The 21,499-nt window shown below is 40.6% G+C and overlaps 2 long non-coding RNA genes across 2 annotated transcripts in view; one reads left to right on the top strand and one right to left on the bottom strand.

Moving 5' to 3' along the window:
• The window catches only part of LOC104866928, a 111,140-nt gene that overhangs the window by 18,083 nt on the left and 71,558 nt on the right, over positions 1-21,499 (bottom strand). Inside the window, exons 2-3 of the long non-coding RNA XR_781606.2 lie at positions 10,836-10,998; positions 4,707-4,767 (exon numbers count right to left, since the gene is read on the bottom strand). This is a non-coding gene — a long non-coding RNA (uncharacterized LOC104866928). The remainder of the gene's footprint in view (positions 1-4,706; positions 4,768-10,835; positions 10,999-21,499) is intronic.
• The window catches only part of LOC104866917, a 67,387-nt gene continuing 65,274 nt past the window's right edge, over positions 19,387-21,499 (top strand). The window contains exon 1 of the long non-coding RNA XR_004515788.1: positions 19,387-21,050. This is a non-coding gene — a long non-coding RNA (uncharacterized LOC104866917). The remainder of the gene's footprint in view (positions 21,051-21,499) is intronic.

Below are 21,499 nucleotides of genomic sequence, written 5' to 3'. Positions count from 1 at the left end.
AGGGCCTGAGTTCGATCCCATACCAAAACCAAAACCAACCAAACAAAAAAAGATAAAGATAAAAATGATTTTACTTATATACTTCCCCAAGGAAGGAATGATAATGATTGATATTCTAAATAGGCATCAGTCACCTAAGGTAGAGGACCAAGACCTCCTGACTCTTCTCTTCCAGGAAAGGCCTTTGTTCTTTCCATGTACACTTGCTACTTGACTTACTTCCCCATTGGGTCCATATTATCTGAGTGAGTATACTTGAGTATACTTGTAATCTTATTGGTTGACTATGGTTTTTGTCCTACCTTATGCCCACCTCGTGATTTTGCTCTATAAAACTTGTTTGAGAAGTGGGCTCATGGGCAACCCACTTTCCAAGTCCCCTCTTTTCCCTCTCAGACAGGAGATGTCTATCCCTCAATAAATATTTCCTATTCTTTTTTTTTTCCTGTACCAGGGTTCAAACTCAGGACCTTGTGCTTGTGAGGCAGGTGGTGGCACCACTGAGCTAAATGCTGACGCAGTATTTCCTACTCTTAACCTCTGTTGTTCATAGAATTCATTCTTTGATTTTAGAGAACACAAACTTGATGAATCAGACATCTAGCAGATTGGGAGTTACAATATTTTCCCTATATCATTTGGAGATCCTTATATCATCCCTATATTATCACCAAACAGGGAATTAACGTTTAACAGTTTGCCAAATCCAAGGGTTGCCTACAGGTTAATGTAAATTTTATGAACTCAGGCTTGATGTTACTGTTAGATTTACCTTGCCTTAAGATGGCTGCTACATGGAATAGCAGCCTCCGTGTTAAAAAATGACTTTTCCCAGGGCTGGGGATTTAGCTCAGTGGTTTCACCACCTGCCTCGCAAGTGCAAGGACCTGAGATTGATCTCCAGTACCCAAAAAACAAACAAAAATATGACTTCTCCCAACAAAGGACAGGCTTCTTCTTCCCATCATGCCTCTTCTCCCGCCAAAAGAGTAACCTGATACTTGCTGCCTCCTAGCAGCTGTGATGTTGCAAAGCCCCTCCTAGTGATGTCTCAGTCTCCTCCAATCTCTTAATATTACCTCACCCCACTCCACCCCAGTTTAGGCTAAACCCACCCCCGCCTATAAAAGAAGCCCCTGTTCTGCCGTGTTGCTTTTTCCTCTTTTGTTCAGAGATAGCCGGGCAGGTCCTCTCCATAATAAAGGCTTGTTATGGTCCTGGTCTGGTCCTGGTTTTTGGCTCTTTTTACCTAACATATCTGGTGCCGAAACCCCGAGAGGAAGGCAGTTGATTAATTGACAATCCCCCACGGGCCGGGGTCCATTGGCCTTTCAGTGGTCTCCTCCGGACCACATCTGCCGAGCCAGGACCTCCGCGGGGCTCTCTACCTTTGCCATTGCTGACGATACACATCTACACCGGTCACTGATTTCAGGGTGAACAGGGAGTTAGCTTCCCTCTACTCAGGACCTCTATGTCATTCTTGTTTTCTCTCTCTGGGGACTACTTAGAAATCCAAGTTCTTGGTCAGAGAGACCCTCTCGAGCCACTGGGCCCAGGACCATGTCTCTGGGGGATGCTCTATCAGCCTGACTCCTCTCATTCTCCCCTTCTGGGGACTGGCTTGAGGAGTATAAAAAAGCGACAAAGACATTCCTCTCATTTGCCCTCCTCCTAGGGAGCTAATTCTTCATCACCCACCCTAACATGGGCACCCAATAATCTAAAACCCCTCCCTCAGTGCCTCTTGACTGCCTCCTGGCACAACTTCATCCCCTTGGACTGTTGGGTCCTGACTTTAAGCGAAAATGGCTCATTTTTTATTACAACTAAGTTTGGCCTCAGTACAAATGACTCTCAATGGCTGGAAAATGGCACTCTTGATTTTAACACATTGCATGATTTACGCAACTTTTGTCAACGCAATGGCAAATGGTCAGAAATCCCCTATATACAAGCCTTCTTCTTCCTCTGCTCTCACCCCTCTCTCTGTCAAAACTGTTCATCTTCTCAGGTACTTACAGCCCAGGATCCATCATCCCCCCTCCTGACCCTACCCTTCCTGATTCTGATGTATTTGATCCAGCTGATCCCTCTCCACTCACACCTCCTCCTCATTACAACCCTGTCAGTACTTCTTCTGCCTCCTTGGGTGCCCCTTCTTCACCCCTGCCATCTTGTGACCCTTCCTCACTTCCACTACCTTGCAACCCTTCTTTTCCTCTGCCATTTTGTGCCCGTTCTCCAGCTCCACCATCTTGTGATGCTCCTTCACATGTGCCATCTTATATCTCCAAACCTCACATTCATTCTCAATATCCCACCCTTCCAGCTTTGGCCCCAGCCACACAGATGCCTCTCCAAGAGGTCACTGGCACCAAGGGCATTGTTAGAGTACATGTTTCTTTCTCTTTCTCTGACCTTTCTCAAATTAAAAAAACAAAACAAAACAAAACAAAAAACAACAACATTTAGGCTCCTTTTTCTCTGATCCTCATATCTATATTAAGGAGTTTTGCTACTTTACTCAGTCCTATGATATGACTTGGTGGGACAGCTACACAATTCTCTCAACTGCTCTTTCCCCAGAGTAGCACCAGATAGTCTAGAGGTTATCTCAAGCAGCAACAGATGACTTCCATGCCACAGACCTGACCAAATTAGTGGGCACACAGGCAGTTCCAGGTGCCCAACCTGACTGGATTTATTAGGATAATGACACAGGCAGAGACCTTCAAGATCATATGATTGTTGTGTCATCAAAGGCCTAAAGAGGATCTCTCAAAAGACAGTTAATTTTGATAAGATCAGCGAAATAACCCAGGGACCTCAGGAAAATCCATCTCAGTTTCTTTCCCATTTAGTTGATGCCTTCCAAAAAATACTAAAATCGATCCTACATCCCAGGCAGGCACAATTTTTATTAATACTCATTTTATTGCACAGTCTGCCTGATATCAGAAAAAAAAAATTAAAAAGGTAGAAGAAGGTCCAGAGGCTATGCAAACTGAACTCCTCAACATTACCTTTAAGGTGTTCAATAATCATGAGGAACAGGCAAAACAACAAGAGATGGCTAATTACCAGATTCTGGCAGCAGCCCTACAGCATAAACCACTGTCCTAAAAGAAGATGTTCCCTCATGATGGCTCTCCACCTGAGGCCTGTTTTACATGTGGACACACTGGGTACTGGGCTAGAGAATGCCCCAATACTAGACCATCACATGGCCCTTCTCCTGCCTGCAAACAAACGGGTCACTGGAGGGTTGACTGTCCCCTTCGCGAAAATGGTAAGAGGCCATCCCCTTCTCAAGACCAAACAGCAGGTACAGAGACGTCTCTACCAGAGCTCTTTGGCCTGGTGACAGAGGATTGATGGTGCCCAGGGTTGTCTATAGCCCCCAGGGTCATCACTTCCAATGAGCCCAAGGTGATTGTCAGCATCTCAGGTAGGACTATCTCAATCTTGCTCAACACGGGGCCTATATATCTGGCCTTAACCAAAATATTCAGACTCCACTCGTCCCTCCACCATAACTATCATGGGGGTTCGAGGGATTCCTTCAAAACCACTGACTACCCCTCCTCTAGTGTGTTCTCTGTAAGGCAGCACATTTTCACACAGCTTCTTAGTTATTACTAGCTGTCCTACCCCAATCTTAGGAAGAGATATCCTAACCAAATTCAAGGACTTACTCATTCTACACCCAGTCATCCAGACCCTACAGGCATCTTGCTGCTCCTGTGACTGTCTCAATCCCCATCCCAACCTCATTTCCTTCCATAATCCATTATGTCGATCCCTCAGCCTGGGACACTTCCACCCCTTCTGTTGCTAGACGTCATGCTCCCATTCAGATCTCCCTCAAGTATACCACCCAATTCCCAAATGTCCCACAATACCCCTTAGCCTTGAGACACCTAAAAGGGCTAAAATCTATAATCAATGACCTAACTGATGAGGGACTTCTCAGACCAACTCATTGCCCCTACAACATGCCCATCCTCCCAGTCCTAAAACCAAAGGGTTCCTACCCTTTGGTACAGAACCTAAGGGCCATTAATTCTGCTGTACTTCTTATACACCCAGTGGTTCCCAATCCCTACACTATTGTCTCATATTCTGTCTTCCTCATGCTATTTTACTATTCTAGACCTCAAAGATGCTTTCTTCATTATCCCTTTATACCACAACTCATGAGACCTTTTTGCATTCACATGGACCAATCTGACATGGTACACTCTCAACAACTTACTTGGACAGTCCTCCCACAGGGTTTCAGGATAGCCCACACCTCTTTGGACAGGCCTTAGCTCCTGACTTCTCAAAATTAGATCTCTCTCCCTCTAAGCTACTTCAATATGAGATGACTTGCTCTTGTGCAGCCCCACTTTTAAAAGCTCCCAACAATATACAGCCTTACTACTCAATTTTCTGTGCAAAAGAGGATGCCAAGTCTCAAAAGATAAAGCCCAACTCTCCCAGCTCACAGTGAAATACCTGGGGGTAAATATTTCATATGAACAATGGGAAATCACCTTAGTCCATAAACCACTCATTTGGGATCTCCCAGTCCCCTCTCCAAAGCTGAAATCCTGTCCTTCCTAGGGCTTGTGGGCTTTCTTCATCTATGGATAGCCAATTTCAGTCTACTTGCCGAAAAACCTCTACGAGGCTTCTAAATATAAGACCAAGAGCCTTACCAACTGCTCCGAGGAGCTCAACAGCCATGAGAAACAGCCGGGAAGGAGCACACCAGACAAGCTGGAAAGTGAAACAGACTTTTATTAGCCTAGACAGACGGCACTCCCAGAGCCAAGTAGCTCAGAGAGGCACCAGCTCAGGGGCTGAGGTCTTCTTATAAGGTGATACAGGGGGAGTTAACAGTCAAAGCTTGCAGTCAGGTGGCAAAAGTTAATGGTCTGCTGATTAGCACTGGTGGCCAGCTGTCACGTATTCAGCAGCCACACGTTGATGGTTAACAGATGCCAACAAGATGGTCTAAGATCTTAAAAGCTTTTCGGGCAAACAAGGAGTGAAGAAATTAATTCTGGGTCTCTATGTTTGGTACAGACCTTATCTAGTTACCCAGAACTATACACATTAATCACAGTCAGAAATTTAAAGATTACAGAATTATGTGGTTACAGCTCAGGCTTACCCCACTCCCCTCCTATAAAAGAAGCACCTGTTCTGCCATATTGCTTTTTTCCTCCTTTGTTCAGGGATAGCCTGGCAGATAAAGGCTTCTTATGGTTCCAGTTTGGTCCTAGTTTTTGGCTCTTTTTATCTAACAGTTACAATTGTGAAATAACCTGACAACCGACTAATAATATACTTTCAAATCAGGACATATAGCATAAAAGCTGTTTACAGGGCCACGGATTTAGCTCAATGGTTCTGCCACTTACCACACAAGCCCAAGGTCCCAAGTTTGATCCCCAGTACAAAAAAAAAAAAAAAAATTAAACCCAAAAAAAAAAAAAAAAAAAAAAAAAAAAAAAAAGCTGTTTCTAATCAAACTACTTTCTTCACTAGTGGGAAAAATCATGAAGTATTTCAAATTTTTAGATACGGCTCCCTTTAGATGTGGCTTTAAATGTTCCACTGAAGCCTTGACATGTATGTCAACATTAGCTTTGCTACCTGTGTTATAGGCAGGAAAAATACGGAATTTTAGTATATGTGCTGCCGAAGTGAGCACAAAATACGGAATTTTAAATGTTAATTTTTTTTTCTCTACAGACAAGTGGCTTCTCTAAAATTCCTCAGACTTGGGGCACAAGCTGCCACTCTATCTCTCTTTAGTTGAGATGAATGTACAGAATATGTAGGTGCTGGTACCAGGAGATCAAAATCCAGTATTATTTGTACAGGCAAGGAAGGGAGAGGTCTGTTTTAAAAGGGGGTGAAACAATTCTGGACATATCTATTGTCTCATTGTATTTCCTCCCCTTACAGTTCTTGCTAAATACAAGGCCCTAACACATCTGTACAAGGTAAGATGGTGATGTGAGTGAAAAGGCCCCTCATCCCCTTGAAGATAGCTTTGGATATATTCTTTTTCCTTTTACTTAATAAATAAAGGGTCTCCTTTGATTTGCCCAGAAGTAAACAAAAGAACCTCAGCATACAGACCTATGTTGCCACTAACAGTTTTGGTGTTGGTAGCCAGGAGTTAAACCCTGGCTTTTGAGATCAATGGGTCTCCTATTTCCTACTAGGAAGGCAGTGGGCCCTTGGGAAAAGTAACCTATTGTTCCTGGTTAGCTGAACCCATAATCAATAGTTGAGGGACATTCCAGGAGCTGCTAGGGACATTTGCATGTAGAAATTCTCCCTCATTTCCTCTTCGTATTTATTTCCAGAGCTAAAGTGCTCAGCCTGCTTTTCCACAGTGCATTCTGGGATCTACCGTCCCTACCATTTTGACCTTCTCTTCAGGTTGCTTCTCAGTGCCATTTAGATGAGGTTAGCGCCATACTATTTGGACCAGCTACATTTTGTACCACTGACTAGTGTGAGGAGAGATGAGAGGTTGCATATTTTACAGGCATTTCATGTTGTTCACGATCATTTTGAGTAGTCATTTGGCTTGGTATGCTTTGGTTTCTTTTATATTTCTCTTCTCCTGACCACCTTTATTTTAGGATGGGCAGTGGGGTTTTAGTACTGTCTAGAAACTGCACACTACCTAGCCACTTTGCATCTCACAAGCTATGAAGAAAGGGGCCTCTGTTGCTGCGCCATACCACAGAAATGTAAGGGCCAAAGATCCACTTTTTAAGACCAACATAGAGCATCAGTTTGGCCATTTTGGTGCAGGTCAATATCCCATAAGGCCATATTAAATTGGTGGTTTAAATTCATCTTATAAGTGCACTTGGGAATCATCTTTTCTTTCATTCTATTTGGGGCTATAGGTGAGCCATTTGGGGCTTTAAGCCATTCTGAGGCTTCTTTGTGAACCAGTCTAAACTTCAAGACTCTTGAACTGTTTGTCTTACAAGAAAATTTGATTCAGAAACTTTAAAGAGACTAGAGACACTAGGGTATGTTTGGAGAGTGCTATAGAAAAAGGTGATTTTATTGTTTTTATTTTATTTTACTATTTTGATGTTATTTTAACATGGTCTGTATAACTGAACATGCACTCTGATTTTATGTAACTGTCTTTAAGATTTTCTAAAGTACGTTTGGCCATAGTAATATCTATATCTGCCTTCTTTCACCTTTTCTGGAATAGTGACAAGTATAAGCAAGAGCCCATTGATCATGCAGTTACTTGTGTAATGTGGGTGAGTTTCTTAGTGGGGTTTAAACTTCCCCTCATTTTAGCCAACTGTCCTTAATTGATTCTAAACTGGTTGTATTTAAAAATATTTTTTAAATTTTTCTATTGCTGGAAATCCACTGTTATTTCCTTCTTCTACCACCTCTAATTCCTCAACTAGAAAAATGGTGAAATGGCTTGCATTTGTGTTCTTCTCAGTGGGAAGAATTGCTCTTAAACTGCTTTCTTTTTGTACACAGGAGGACTTGACCCATAGAGATAGAATAAGATATGTAAGCCGGGCATGGTGGGGCACGCCTGTAATCCCAGCACTCGGGAGGCTGAGGCAGGAGGATCGCTATGAGTTTGAGACCAGCCTGGACTACACAGTGAGTTTCAGGTCAGTCTCAACTACATAGTGAGACCCTGTCTCAAAAAAACAAAACAAACAAACAAACAAACAAAAAGATATGTAAATGTCTGACCAGCTATGTCTAAATTTTAGTACAGTAGGAAATGCCTTACAACATGGAACAGGATCATTTTAAAACTGACTAAGAGCTAGTGATATAGGGGGAATAGATGCAACTCCCAAACCCGCTAAATACCTGAAGAGCAAGTTTGCATTCTCTAAAACTGAAGAAAGAATTCTAGGAACAATGGAGGTTAAGAGTAGAAAAAATTTATTGAGAGGAAGATAGCTTCTGTCTAAGAGAGACAGAAGGGGGACTGAAAAAATGATTTACCCAATCACTCAACTTCTCAAAGGTCTTTTATGGGATAAAGGTGAGGTGGGTTCCAGGTGGGACAAAAGTATAGTCAATTAGTAAGACTACAAGTACAGTTACTTAGGTAATATTGATCCAATGAGAAATCACAAGGTGAACAAAACTATGAACAACCAGTTAGATTATGACATGTATAGTTGCTTAGGTAACATTATTAAATGGGAATCCAATTGGGAAATGTCACATAGCAAGCATACAAGGAATGAGCAAGGATTTTTGGTGGTAAGGTGTGGGTAAAGGATCTTTCTGGAAAGATCTTGGTCCTCACCCAGGTGATTGATACCTATTTAGAATATCAATCACTGCTATTTATCCTTAGGGGAAGAACATGGGTGTGGTAGTTTCCTCCTCTTTTACAATACTGCCCTTCAGTGAATGTCTTTTTTTTTTTTTTTTTTTTTGGGGGGGGGGTATTGGGATTGAACTAAGGACCTTGAGCTTGCAGAGGCTGGTGGTAGAAGTATGGAACTAAATCCCCAGGCCAAATGTATCTTGATTGTCCTCTATGTTGGCTTCTCAACTGTCCTCCATTAAAACCCAGAATAAAGGGGTAAACAATTTAAGATATAAATTTCTGGGAGGATGCAGATAGTCAGGCTGGCATAAAGAGACTCTAGTGTAAAAAAACCTGGACTCATAGCAAACCAAAACAATAACAACAGACACACACACACACACAAAACAAAAATGGCAAATGGGAAAGCGGTAATGTTGGAAACAGGGAAGGGGAGCTAGGGTGAGAAAAGGAGATGTGTTTCTTTCTCTCTTAAAAAAAAAACCAACACAAGAGCTGGGTGTGGGTGTGCATGACTGTAATACAAGCACTTGTGAGGCTGAGGCAGGAAGATCACCATGAGTTTGATGTTAGACTGCACTACATAGTAGGGCCAGGGGTTTGGCTGAGTGGTTCTGCTGCCTGCCTTGCAAGTGCAAGGACCCGAGTTTGATCCCTGGTACCAAAAAAAAAAAAAAAAAAAAAAAAGAAAGAAAAGAAAATACCCAACACAAGAAAACACATACACCACAGAGCCAGATACACATACCACTATAGTTCCTAAGTTAAATCATGAATTGGGTATAATCCATCTCTCTTGCAGAGGTAAAAAGTAAAAGTTATGTAAATTTTTCATGTTGCTACTAAAACCATGAATCTTACCTTCAGTCATGAAAATTTAGGATTAAGTATTGATTAGTATCAGAGGGTGATCAATCCTCTCACTACCTAGAAAGAGGAATGAAGATGGCTAAAGAGAAAAAAGACAATAGAAACTTGCATAATTTCAAAGCTTATTGGGGGCTGGGAGGTCAGTGCCTCAGAGAGGGCAAAAGCAATGAGTCTGCAATCTAGCCATCACTTATTGGGTACATCCAATAATTGGAGGGGAGCATCAGGTGACCTAGAGTGTAGCGGTAATCCTAAAATAATGAGGAGCTGATTAAGATCTTAAATTATGAGGTTCTTTGAGCAGGACTGGATGGAGACCATTCTAACAATAGTGGTTGGGATGATTTAAGTTTGACAAAGAATTGGTCCCTCCCCAGGTGAACCTTTCTCTTTTGTTTTACTACTTGGTTCTCAAAGAACAAGGATGTCTTCAGCTGATGTAATCTTGTGGGTGAGTACTACAAATTCATGAATCTGATGAGGCCTCAGTTGTGACAGAGGCAAAATGGAGTTATGTTTCTCTATGCCATAGCTGGCTCAGGGGCAAGGTACATTGAGCCTCAGACAGCTATAGTCATACTTCAATTATGAAATGATTTTTCCCCAAAATCCATGTAGAAGTGCTCTTGACATCTTAGAACAGTAAAAGGAAGGCACGCTGATAGTGTAATTTCAAAAACTAGAAAATTATAAAACTAAGTCTTTGTTTTATATACGCTCATGTTCTTGTTGTGTATCATATATGTTTATGTATGTCTTTGTGTATGAGTATGGTTGAAATGGTACCAGATTAATTAATTAATTTATTTTTTGGTACTGAGGATTGAACTCAGATCCTTGTGCTTTCAAGGCAGGCAGCAGAACCACTGACCTAAATCCCTGGCCCTACCAGATTAATTTAAAAATAAATCATGAGTCATTAGGAAAGCATTAACCCAAATGTCTTTGAGTCTACATGACATAAGCCAAAAATTGGTTTGGGAAAACTTTACCTTGTTCTTTTCATATGTTTTATTGTTTTGTGAGAAACATTGAGGTAACTTGTTAAAAATTAAATTAGTTTGGGGCCAGGGATTTAGCTCAGTGGTTCTGCTGCCTGCCTTGCAAGCACAAGGCCCTGAGTTTGATCCCCGGTACAAAAAAAATAAATAAATTAGGTGGATATGTTACCACATGAGGGCCGTGGAAGTCCTCCTTCCTAGTCCTTTGTATACCAAACAAAGAATTAGACAAGACACAGAAAAGGAGGCAAGAATGTAGTTTTACTGAAGGTGGAAAAGAAGTACAATGCACGGGTTCTAAGAGCATGTTATCAAGTTTTGGGGTACTGGAGTCTCACTTTGGAGGTGGTTTCTAGGTCCTTTCTGTTCTGAGCAAAGAATTGGTCAAGAGAAACACAAACACTTGCAAGGTTTGATTAAAGGTAGGAAAAGAAACAGGCTCCACCAAGTGAGTTTGAGTCATGTTAAAGTAGGAAAAGAAGTACACCACATAGTTTCAGAGTGGGCCACTATTCAGGAGAAAATACAGTTAAAAATCTCCTTTTTTGTCCTTTTTGTATCACCCACTCATAAGGCTATCAGGTTTAGGCCATCCTATGAAATACCTGCTAGAGTTCTCATTAGAAGTCCACGTGGGAACTCTTTGGTGACTCTGTGCAAGGATCTTCTATCTTCTATAGCTTCTTCTTCCAGGTGAAAGAGGGTGCAGACCATTCCTACTGGAGATTATGTGTTCTCTAATTGCCTTGGGATGTTCTGGCTCACTGGCTGGGTTGAACAAAAAAATGTTAGACAATGAGAAAAGAATTAGTGATCACTGAGCTGTCTGTGTGATGGAAGAAATAAAGTTACTATTATGTTGGAGATGTAGAACCCAAATATGAGAATCATGTCAGATTTTCATGCTTAAAGTAGGGCAAGGAGAGAGGTTAGAAAAATTATCAAGAGCCTGAGAGCCACATTGTTAGCAAGATTACTCACATAATGGATCTAATTTAAAACAGGCGCCTCAACACAAGTACCTATTTAAACTGTGGTGAATTAGGGTTATTGGTAACTGTACTGATCTGCATTCACAGCAATCCTGGAGTCTTGCTTTCTAAAGAGGAGCCTCAGATCTTCCATATGTTGTCAGGAATACCTTATTTTTTAGCTCTGTGAAAATTCTAGTGACCATTTCCCAGGTAGGATTTTTGTGCCTTGTTACTATTCCTTGAGGAAGAAACAGGATGATTACTCATGATCTGTGAATAAGGCTAAGGTCTTAAGGGGGTGGTAAGGGCGCCCTTCTTGCCTAGCAGCTTATTTCCCAGGGAGACTTTAGACATGTCTCTTTGGGATCTCTTGCTACTTCTAAGTGTTGTAGAGTTTCTTGCTTGTGTTTTATAATCTATTGCTTATTAGTCAGTCAGCCTATTTCTTTTTCTTTCTTTTTCTTTTTTCTTTTTTTCTTTTTTTTTTTTTTTTGGTATCAGGGATTGAACTCAGGACCTTGTGCTTGCAATGCAGGCCATGGAAACACTGGGCTAAATCCCTGGTCCAGTATACCTGTTTCTTTCCTTATTGCTGCATAAAAATATAGCACCAAAAAGACATATGTGGAGTCTGAATAGTTCCGCCTTTTTTTTTTTTTTTTTTTTTTTTTTTTTTTTTTTTTTTTTTTTTTTTTTTTTTTGGTATCAGGGATTGAACTCAGGACCTTGTGCTTGCAATGCAGGCCATGGAAACACTGGGCTAAATCCCTGGTCCAGTATACCTGTTTCTTTCCTTATTGCTGCATAAAAATATAGCACCAAAAAGACATATGTGGAGTCTGAATAGCTATATAGGTTTTTGTCTTTTCCTAATATCAGTGCCCCAGTAAGAGCTATTAGCTCTGTATATTGAGCAGAGGTCTTTGGGGTAAGTTGCTTGGCCTCAACGATCTGTTGCAAACTGACAAATGACTACACCTCACTGAGACTACCAGTCCCATGGTCATAACCCTAGGTGAAAGATCTGATATCAGACTCCTGGGGACACTAACGGGTATCAGACTAGTCTTAAACTCTCACTAACTGCTGCAGTAGGTCATAACCCAAAATGACCCAACATGCTCCTCTGTGCATTACTCAAACCAAACAAGATTAATTTATCCCAATCAGCTCTTTAGGCCCCTCCCTCTGCAAAGCTACTATTCATTTCCTCCAACCTTCTGATCACCACAACTTAACCATCTGGGAACTCTTTTATGGTGAACTGAATACACTTCCTTCTAGGGCAGTCTAAACACTACCACATCTGAATGTTGTAAAGACAGGGGAAAGGACCCCCTGAACCATACTCCCTTAGGCCATGGAGGTGCCCCCAAAAGCAAATGTCTCAATACTCCTAATGGTAGAGTCTTCCAAAACCAAAGATTTGCTGTTCTTAGCCAAGAAGATTCTACAATATTACAACCAGCCTTACCCCCTTCCTCCTTTACAGCTGCAACTTTTAGCTCTGCCTTCCATATATGGCACAAATTTGAGGCAGTCTGACATTTACTTCCTAATCAACCCCCAGACTCCCTCCTCTTGTCCTGATTTGATCTCATGGGATATTTTTGCCTAGAGATAGGAATCTTCTGGGTGTGTGGAGGCAAAGTATACATTTTTTTATCTACCAACTGGACCACAACCTGTACATAGGCCCCCTCACTCCCACTCTTTCCTTAGCAATATTCAATCTACCCAACCCTATCTCCTCAATAACACATGTTAAGGTACAACACATCATACAGCTAGTCCTCTTAAGGTCACCCTAGGAATGAACACAGGAAATGGAATGGGGATCAGAGCCTGAGAGTCTCTCTTTCAGAGGTGACCAGGCTGTCAAAAGAACTCATCAAGGGATTACAAGAAGTCTCTGACCAACTGGGATATTTGCAATAACAAGTAGATTCCCTGGCTTCAGTTGTCCTCCAAAACTGTAGAGACCTTAATCTCCTAACACCTTCACAGGGCAACATATGTGCTCTTCTCCAAGAAGAATGCTGCGTTTATACCAGCCTCATCAAACATGGGGCAAAATGCCTTCATGAATGCATCTCCAAACTCTTTGAATGCTCTTCCAATGATATGTTCCCTTTCCACTTCATTGGCTCCTACCCCTCCTGGCCCCCTTAATCCTTCTTACTCTTTTCCTTCTTTCTCTTCCCTATATAATCAATTCAAAAGATATTTTCAGGAATGAATATTGGCTATCTCTTAGGCAACTACTTGATAACACCTCCAAATGTCCTTCCTTCTCTAAAACATAAAAAATCCTTTGTCACCCCCTCCCAGCAGGAAGTAGCCAAGAAAAGAATGACAACCCATTTTTGTACACCCCTTTAAAGATAGGAATGTTAGAGACACACAGGGACACCACTAGTTCAAATGAGCCCACCTACCATCTTAGAGAAACATAGGCTTCATTTTACTTAGATCCTGAGCAGTCTCCAGAGGACATGCCAGGAAATCACTGAGGACATGTCAGTAGGTCACAGAGCAAGTAGGTCACATCAGCAAGCCACAAGCCTGCCAATTTTATTCAACCCACCCCTCAAACACCTACAAAAATGCTATTAAATAGGATCTTAGAATGTAAGAGACACCTTCTCTTTTCTGCTCACACAGAGAGGTCCCTCTCTAGTTTAGCAATAAAGCTGCTTGGACTGCTGATTTCCCATCTCTTCTTTCTCACACACAGGCCAACACTGACAAGTTGTGGTACATATAAATGGCATTGCTCTTTTTCTCTTCATCTCAGCTTGCCTGAGTAAAGAGAGTGCTCTTTGGAGGCTTTCATGGGGTGGTGGTGGTGGGGCTACGCAGGGTTAGCATGAGGGTTCCAAGGCAGGAACCAGGGATGACACAAGCTAACAATGTTCTGGAATTTGAGCATGGTGGTGCATGCCTGTAATCTAGCTTATGGGAGGCTGAGGCATTAGGAGCCTGGTCTTGGACAGCATGGGCTACATGGGGAGCTTGCAGTCAGTCTGGAACATAATACACCCTGTCTTAAAAAATATGTACTTGATGTAAACCCTTGTATTATAACTTGCCTTCCTAGTATTGAAATTCGCTCCTTGACACAGTGGGTACAGTAGAGCACACCTTTGGAGACCAGAGACAATGTGATTAATAAAACGGGAGGGCCAGGGATTTAGCTCAGCGGTTATGCTGCCTGCCCAAGGTCCCAAGTTCGATCCCCAGTACACACACACACACACACGCCCACACACACAAACAAATATATATATGATGGGAAAGGGGCAGAGAATACTGTACTGTGGCCCTGACTAATCTCCCTGAGGATACCATGAATTTCACAGAAGGTACTAAATCAATAATGTGCATGGATCTCAACTGAAAGTTCTCTTTTACCCTCACACTAAAGGCCTTATGCTAATGACCTGGAGCCTCAAAATACTCATAAGGTCACTGGCACTCTCTGGAAAATAAACCAGGCTCCTCAAAGTCCAAGAGAGGGAGGCTGCCACCTGTGGACTGAGCTGCTCAGGACCATCAGAATTTAATTATGAAACAACAAGGAAATACTTGTGGAAACAAACAAGAGATTAGAGAAAACTAAAACCAATACCAGGCAATGAAAAGTTACTGATACTTCATACAAAGGGGAAAGCTGCTGTCCCAAGGAGAGTCTGTCAGATCTCCTTTTGCAGACCCCACTCCATGAAGGCATATGGGAAAGCTGGAAAAGGAATAAGAATGCCTAGAGGCAAGGATACAGGGGCCTTGGGCATCCCATTTTTGAAAACTTAGACTAGAGTCCACATTGAGTTTTCAGCCAGGGACAACTGTGCTCTATGCCTATAGGCAGCTTGAAGTCCAAGAAAAAAGAGAGAAGCCATCCAAAAAAGGGAGGCAGGAGGGAACAAGTTATGCAAAATATGTCTATATGGAGCGGGGAAAAGATATAATAACAATTTATATATTTTAATATAACTTATACATGCACAAATATCCACAATTTTAGCCAACTGGAAATCCAGAATTTATACAGTAAAATGTATGTAACCTTTTAAATTTGTTTTTTGGAGGATCTCATTGTATAGTTCAGGCTGGCCTTGACTTTCTTAGGAAATCAAGTGAAAATGGAGAAAAATTCGGGAAATGCTGCCTATGAATAGAGACAATGGGAACCACAAAGGTGGAGCAACTAGGAATCCCAGGTATGTTAAGTAAACATTCCATGAGAAAGGAAAAACTTTTATAGCCACCTAGGTATAGAAGGTAAACTAAAGATTTTGCTTTAAAAGAGTGGTTTTCCTTCTGTTGTGGGGGTGGCAGAAGTAGGGGGGGTGGACAGGACTGATGGACAGACAACTGCCTAGAGACAGAAAAATCCCTTGTTCCTTCCCCTTTTCTTCTGATCAATAAGAAAGACAAATTAATATGTCACCTTTAGGAAGCTAAAAGCCTGAAAAAATGTTAACAGTATCAGGTGGGGAAAATCTAAAGGAAAAAAAGAAATTTAAGGATTGAGTGAACAACATGCATAATGCCAGCCCTAGATTACACATTATTTCATAAAACCCTAGACACCAGTAGATTAAAGAAAGGTAAAAAAGGAATTATATGTACATACAATAATTTAACATAAATATATGACAAATTTTCCTTATATACAAATAATATCTAAATTAAAACAAATTTCCATTTGCTGGGATTGCAAATTCACAATTTAGATACCAATTTATATATTAAATAATTTATATTTTTAAAAAGCTTGAAAAACTCATGGAATGTGTTTTGTTCTTCCACCATATAGGTTGATATTTAGTAATTTCTAAATTACATCAATTGACAAAAGATAATGTACTAACCATATGGAAGATCATAACAGTTATACCACTATATAAACATTGATCCTGTACAATTTTTAAGTTTGTTACATAAGATAGAAAGTTGGATATTCCTCCCTTTAATGGTTGCTTTGACTAACCTTGACATTTCGTTCTCTCTCGCTTTCTCTTTCATTTTTTGAGACTAGGTCTTATTATGTAGTTTGGGCTCTCCTTGAACTCAATATGTAGCCTAGGATGTCCTCAATCTCATGGAAATCTTCCTTCCTCAGCCTCCTGAGTGCTAGGATTACAGGCGTGCAACACCACTCCTGGCCTCATAATGCTTATTTCTGTCAAATCTTTTATATTACATATCAAGTCTCTGACTTAATGAGTAACAATGTCAGAGTAACTCATTGGCACTTAAAAGTCAACTTGAGAAAATTGGATCACATGAAGCCTCCATCAAGAAATTTAATATAGGGCTGGGGATTTAGCTCAGCAGTTTGGTGGCCTGCCTTGCAAGCGCGAGGACCAGAGTTCAATCTCCGGTACCAAAAAAAGAAAAAAAAAGAAATTTAATATAGCCAGGCATGGTGGCGCATGCCTATTATCCCAGCACTTGGGAGGCTGAGGCAGGAAGATCCCTCAGAGTTTGAGACCAGACTGGGCTACATAGTGAGTTCCAGGTCAGTCTCAACTACATAGTGAGACCCTGTCTCAAAAACCAAAAAAGAAAAAAAAAAAAAAGAAATTTAATACAGCACTATGTAAGCTAAAATGGGGCCTTCAGATTGTTTATTACCTAATACGAATTTAGTAAGTACCAATTATCCGCACTGTTCCTCCATTTGACAAAGCAATTTTGCCTGCTTTTAATCATAAAATTTTTCCTTTTCTTTTTCTTTTTTTTTTTTAGGCAGGCAGCAGAACCACTGAGCTAAATCCTCAGCCCTACTTTTCTTCTTTTTTGAGAGAAGGCCTCACTAAGTAGTTCAGACGGGCCTTGAACTCACTGTGTAGCCCAGGTTGGCCTCAAGCTCATTTCATTCTTCTGTCTCAGTCTCCCAAGTGCTGGGATAATAGGTGTGCACTACCACACCTATCTAAAAATAAAATTTATAAATAAATAAATACATGTAAAAATCAAGGGGCTGAGCCAGGAATTTAGCTCAGTGGTTCTGGCACCTGCCTCACAAGTGCAAGGACCTGAGGTGCAATCCCCAGTACAAAAACAAACAAACAAAAAAAAATCAAGGGGCCAACAAGAGACTGATAAAGAAAATGCGTTTTTAAAATAAAATGTAGTACTACTCAGCCATAAAGAATGAGAAACTAGAGATATTTAAATCTAAATGGATGCACTTTGAGGTGATACTTTTAAGTGAAATAAGACACATATGTGTAAATACCGAATAGTTTCTCTAGTGTGAGAAACTAAAAGTGTAAATAAGGACTAAAAGGTATAATAGATAATGTGAGATAGAAAAAAAAGGTGCATAGCAGAAGGGGTAGTGGGAGGGGTAGGGGAAAAGAAGGGAATTGAATTAATATTGCTAGATTTCCCTTGCCTTAAAATGGCTGCCACATAGACTAGCAGCCTCCATGTTAAAATGTCTCCGAACAAAGGACAGGCTTCTTTTTCCCATCATGCCTCTTCTCCCACCAAAAGAGTAGTCTAATACTTGCTAACTCTTAACAGCTAGTGATGTCACAGGCTCCTCCAATCTCTTAATACTATTTCACTCAACTCCACCCCAGTTTAGGCTAACCCCACTCTGCTCCTATAAAAGAAGCTCCCTGTGTTGCCATGTTGCTTTCTCTTCTTTGTTCAGAGACAGCCCAGAAGATCCTCCCCATAACAAAGGGCTTCTTATGGTTCTGGTCTGGTCTTGGTTTTTGGCTCTTTTATCTAACAAATATGAGAAAAAGAAAAAAGTGGAAACAAAGTCTTCGTAGGTAGGGAGGGGTGGAAGGGCGGAAGGGAGGGCAGGGTAATGGGGTAAAAATAAGAACCAAGATGGATTATGTAAAGGTGCAAATATCCAATGATGAATGTCATTATAATGTATACCTTAAATGTACCAATAAAATTATTTTAAAAAATCGAGGGGCACCTTGTAGCAGTTTACTACAATGGTAATGTTATGGTCTCACCCATCAAAAGCTCCTTATCCAATATCCACTATTATTAACAATATTGATGCCATTCATTCAATAACTACCAAATATCTTTATCTTACATATTTGCTTAATCTGTTCTGTTCAATGACTCTTTCTATAGCCTTTCATTTGCAGTGTGCCTCCATATCCAAAGGGAAACAAAACATTATTTCTGGGCTACTTATGAGGTATGTTAATATTTAGATCTTTGGGGCCAGGGATTTAGCTCAGTGCTTCTGCTGCCTGTCTTGCAAGTGCAAGGCAGAACCACTGAGCTAAATCCCTGGTCCTGCATTAGTATCTTTTTATAACTTTTTTTAATGAAAAAACAAAACAAAATTTCATAACAAAATAAGAGAATAGCAATAGTTAATACAATGCATATCATATTCAAAGTAGTTACTCAGCATAAAAGATATAAACCAAAATATTTCTTCAAAAAAGTAACAATAAACAAAACTTTCTTTTAAGTTATCTAAGATAAACTAGTAGTATAAATTAAACAAATTAGTATATAGGCATTTATAGGTAAGTGGATTAATTCCATGCTGTTTACCAGTATCTTGTTGAGGAACTTTACATTTGTTTTCATTAAAGAGATTGGCCTATAGTTGTCTTTTTTAGTTGTGTCTTTGTATAATTTTAGAATCAGGGAAATGCTAGCTTCCAGGAATGAATTTTGTAGTGTTCTTTCCTTTTCAGTTTTACTAAAGAGTTTGAGGAGTATTGGTATTAAATATTCCCTGAAGTTCTTGTACAATTCAGAAGCAATCTATTTGGTTGGTAAGTTTTTTTTAAAATTACTGCTTCAATTTCAGTACTGTTAACAGATTATTCAGGGTTATTATATCTTTTGGGTCAGTTTTGATATTGTTATTCAGTAATTCATCCATTTTGCTTAAATGTCTAAATATTAATAAAGCATAATAGTAACACTAGTAAAATTGAGGTGGTAGGAAAAGGGAATGTGGAAGAAGTAAAATTTAAAAATAAAGAAAAGGAAGATGAGGAGCAAGGTCCCGAGTTTGATCCTCAGTACCAAAAAAAGAAAAGAAAAAGAAAAGGAAAATGAGGAGAGAAGTGAGATTAATGGATCTTATTAAGGAGTTAAAGAAAATTAGCAAAATTAGATAAAAGTATAAAAGGGTACACAAGAAATAGAAGAAAAATACAGAGAGCAAAATAAATAAAAGTATAAAAATAAAGAAAAAAAGCAAAAAACTTAAAATCCCAAAGATCCACTGGAGGAAATGAGTCCAAAAACAGTCCTTTGTATTATTCATTGAGTAGTTTTTTTCAGGGTGTGTGGTATTGGTACCCAACAGATATGAGGAAGGTATAGTGAATAACTACTAAGACCCGTTTTGTTTCCACACTCACATTTTTGTGTGTGAATGATTAATCATGCCTTATCATTCCCACTGGGCTTAGTTGGTCAGTGGTATCTTCCCTAAGTCTATATTCACTCTAGCCTCTCCTACTTTATGTGTGCTTCTGTGCGTCTCAAATCACAGCTTGTTCCACCTAACTTTACAGCCTATGGGTTTGTAAAGTGCCCCCTCCAGCTGCAGACAGCCCCTCTGTCTGTACATACCAGGCTGTAGCAACCATCTAAGGTGAGGTATATCCCTGGTCTTACTGGTAGATGAAGAAAGGAAACAGACCACTAACCTCTGTGTTGGATGTAGGCAGGTCAGCATGGGTATCAAGTAGACTGCTGGACTTAGTGCTAGCACTTTCAGACCTAGACCCCTTGGAAAGCAACACAAGACTGTTCTGACTTCTCAACTCAGCAGGTGAGACTCCTGTTTCCTTGCTTGAGCTCAAACATCTCAGGTGATCTATGTCCAGCCTGTACCCTCTCCACAACTGTCCCTTGTAGCTCTCTCCTACCCTGTCTCTGTTGGTAGGGTAATTCCAGAAACCTTTAAGTATAGTTGCTCTGTAGTTGTTCTGTAACTCAAACTTAATTAACCCCTTCTCAAAATGACTCCAGATTAAACATTCTGAAATGTCAATTTTGCTAGGTGTATACCTGCAGTAACCTTGAATAGAAAATGTAAGTGAAGCTTACAGTTTCTTCACTGCAATGAAAATTTTGAAAACATACATCTTATTTTAATTTAATTGCCTTTTTGAAATCCTATCTCCAAATAGTTTTACACACTTAGGTGTTCAGTGTTAAGACTTTCATATACAAGCATTTTTTCATTGTGTGAAGTGTGGCTAATTCTCCTGTATGGAGTCCCACCTTGTTCCCCACTAGCTTCTGTGACTTGTTGGGTGTTGGCGACCTGATTTTGGTTATTAGAGTCAACTTCTGAAATGTGTCCCATACACTGTGTTCCAGCCCCAGCTCATAGGCAGTTAGGGCAGCTAGGTCAGCTAGGTCAGCTAGGTAGGCATAAGTCAGCTAGGCCAACTAAGTGGGCAGAGGCATGGGATACCATGGTCATGTTCAGAATTAAGTGTCCCCAAATGGCAGAGCAGTGAGTATGAGCAACTCAGTTTCTCCTGGACAAAGTGTTTGGAGTCTGGAAAACAATAGCTTGGGGAATGATTGAAGCGAATGGAGCTTATCCAGGAACCATGAGATTAATGACAGAGGAGACAAAAATGCAACTAAGTGATACAGAAGAAATAGATCACATCACTGAGGAGAGATTGTGCAATTTGATATTCACCAGCTGGGAGGTAAAGTGAAACGAACAACTTTTTAGTTCACAGAGAACTGGAGAACTACACTGGGACTAAAAGAATCATTTACGGTTGGAACCAACAAGGAAAATGCATGACACTGTTTCCAGAGTGATCCTCCAGAGTCAACAGCTGGTGAATGACCACGGTAAAAGTGCCTGCAGCCACAATAGAGTAGCAAGAGCTGAGGGGAGCATGCTTGGAGAGAAGGGCTAAGTATTTAAACTTAGGTTTCAGATCAGCCCCTTGGCAGCTTCAAACTGCTAAGTTCCCAGAGTGAATGAAGGAAAGACAGCGACCAGAGGTTGCCAGCAGTGGGAGAGCAGACTCGGGGGAGTTCCACTGAGAGGCAAGGGCTAGTGAACACAGACACAGATCTTGCAGTCAGAGGTCAGGTTCAGCCGATTCAGCCTGAGGTATACAGGGTTGAAGTTCACATTGGCACTATGTTATCACTCTCTGTGATGTATCGCATAAACTGAAACAAAATTTTAAAAAATCAAGATTCAAAAAATGGTTTCAACAATATCCAACACCCTTTTATGACAAAAACTCTGAAGGAAATAGATGTAGAAGGATCTTACCTAAATAAGATAA

The sequence above is a fragment of the Fukomys damarensis genome, unplaced genomic scaffold (assembly GCF_012274545.1).
Source record: "Fukomys damarensis isolate Sample0158 unplaced genomic scaffold, DMR_v1.0_HiC HiC_scaffold_39, whole genome shotgun sequence".
Classification (NCBI taxonomy): domain Eukaryota; kingdom Metazoa; phylum Chordata; class Mammalia; order Rodentia; family Bathyergidae; genus Fukomys; species Fukomys damarensis.
This window is presented reverse-complemented; position numbering and strand designations above follow the sequence as displayed.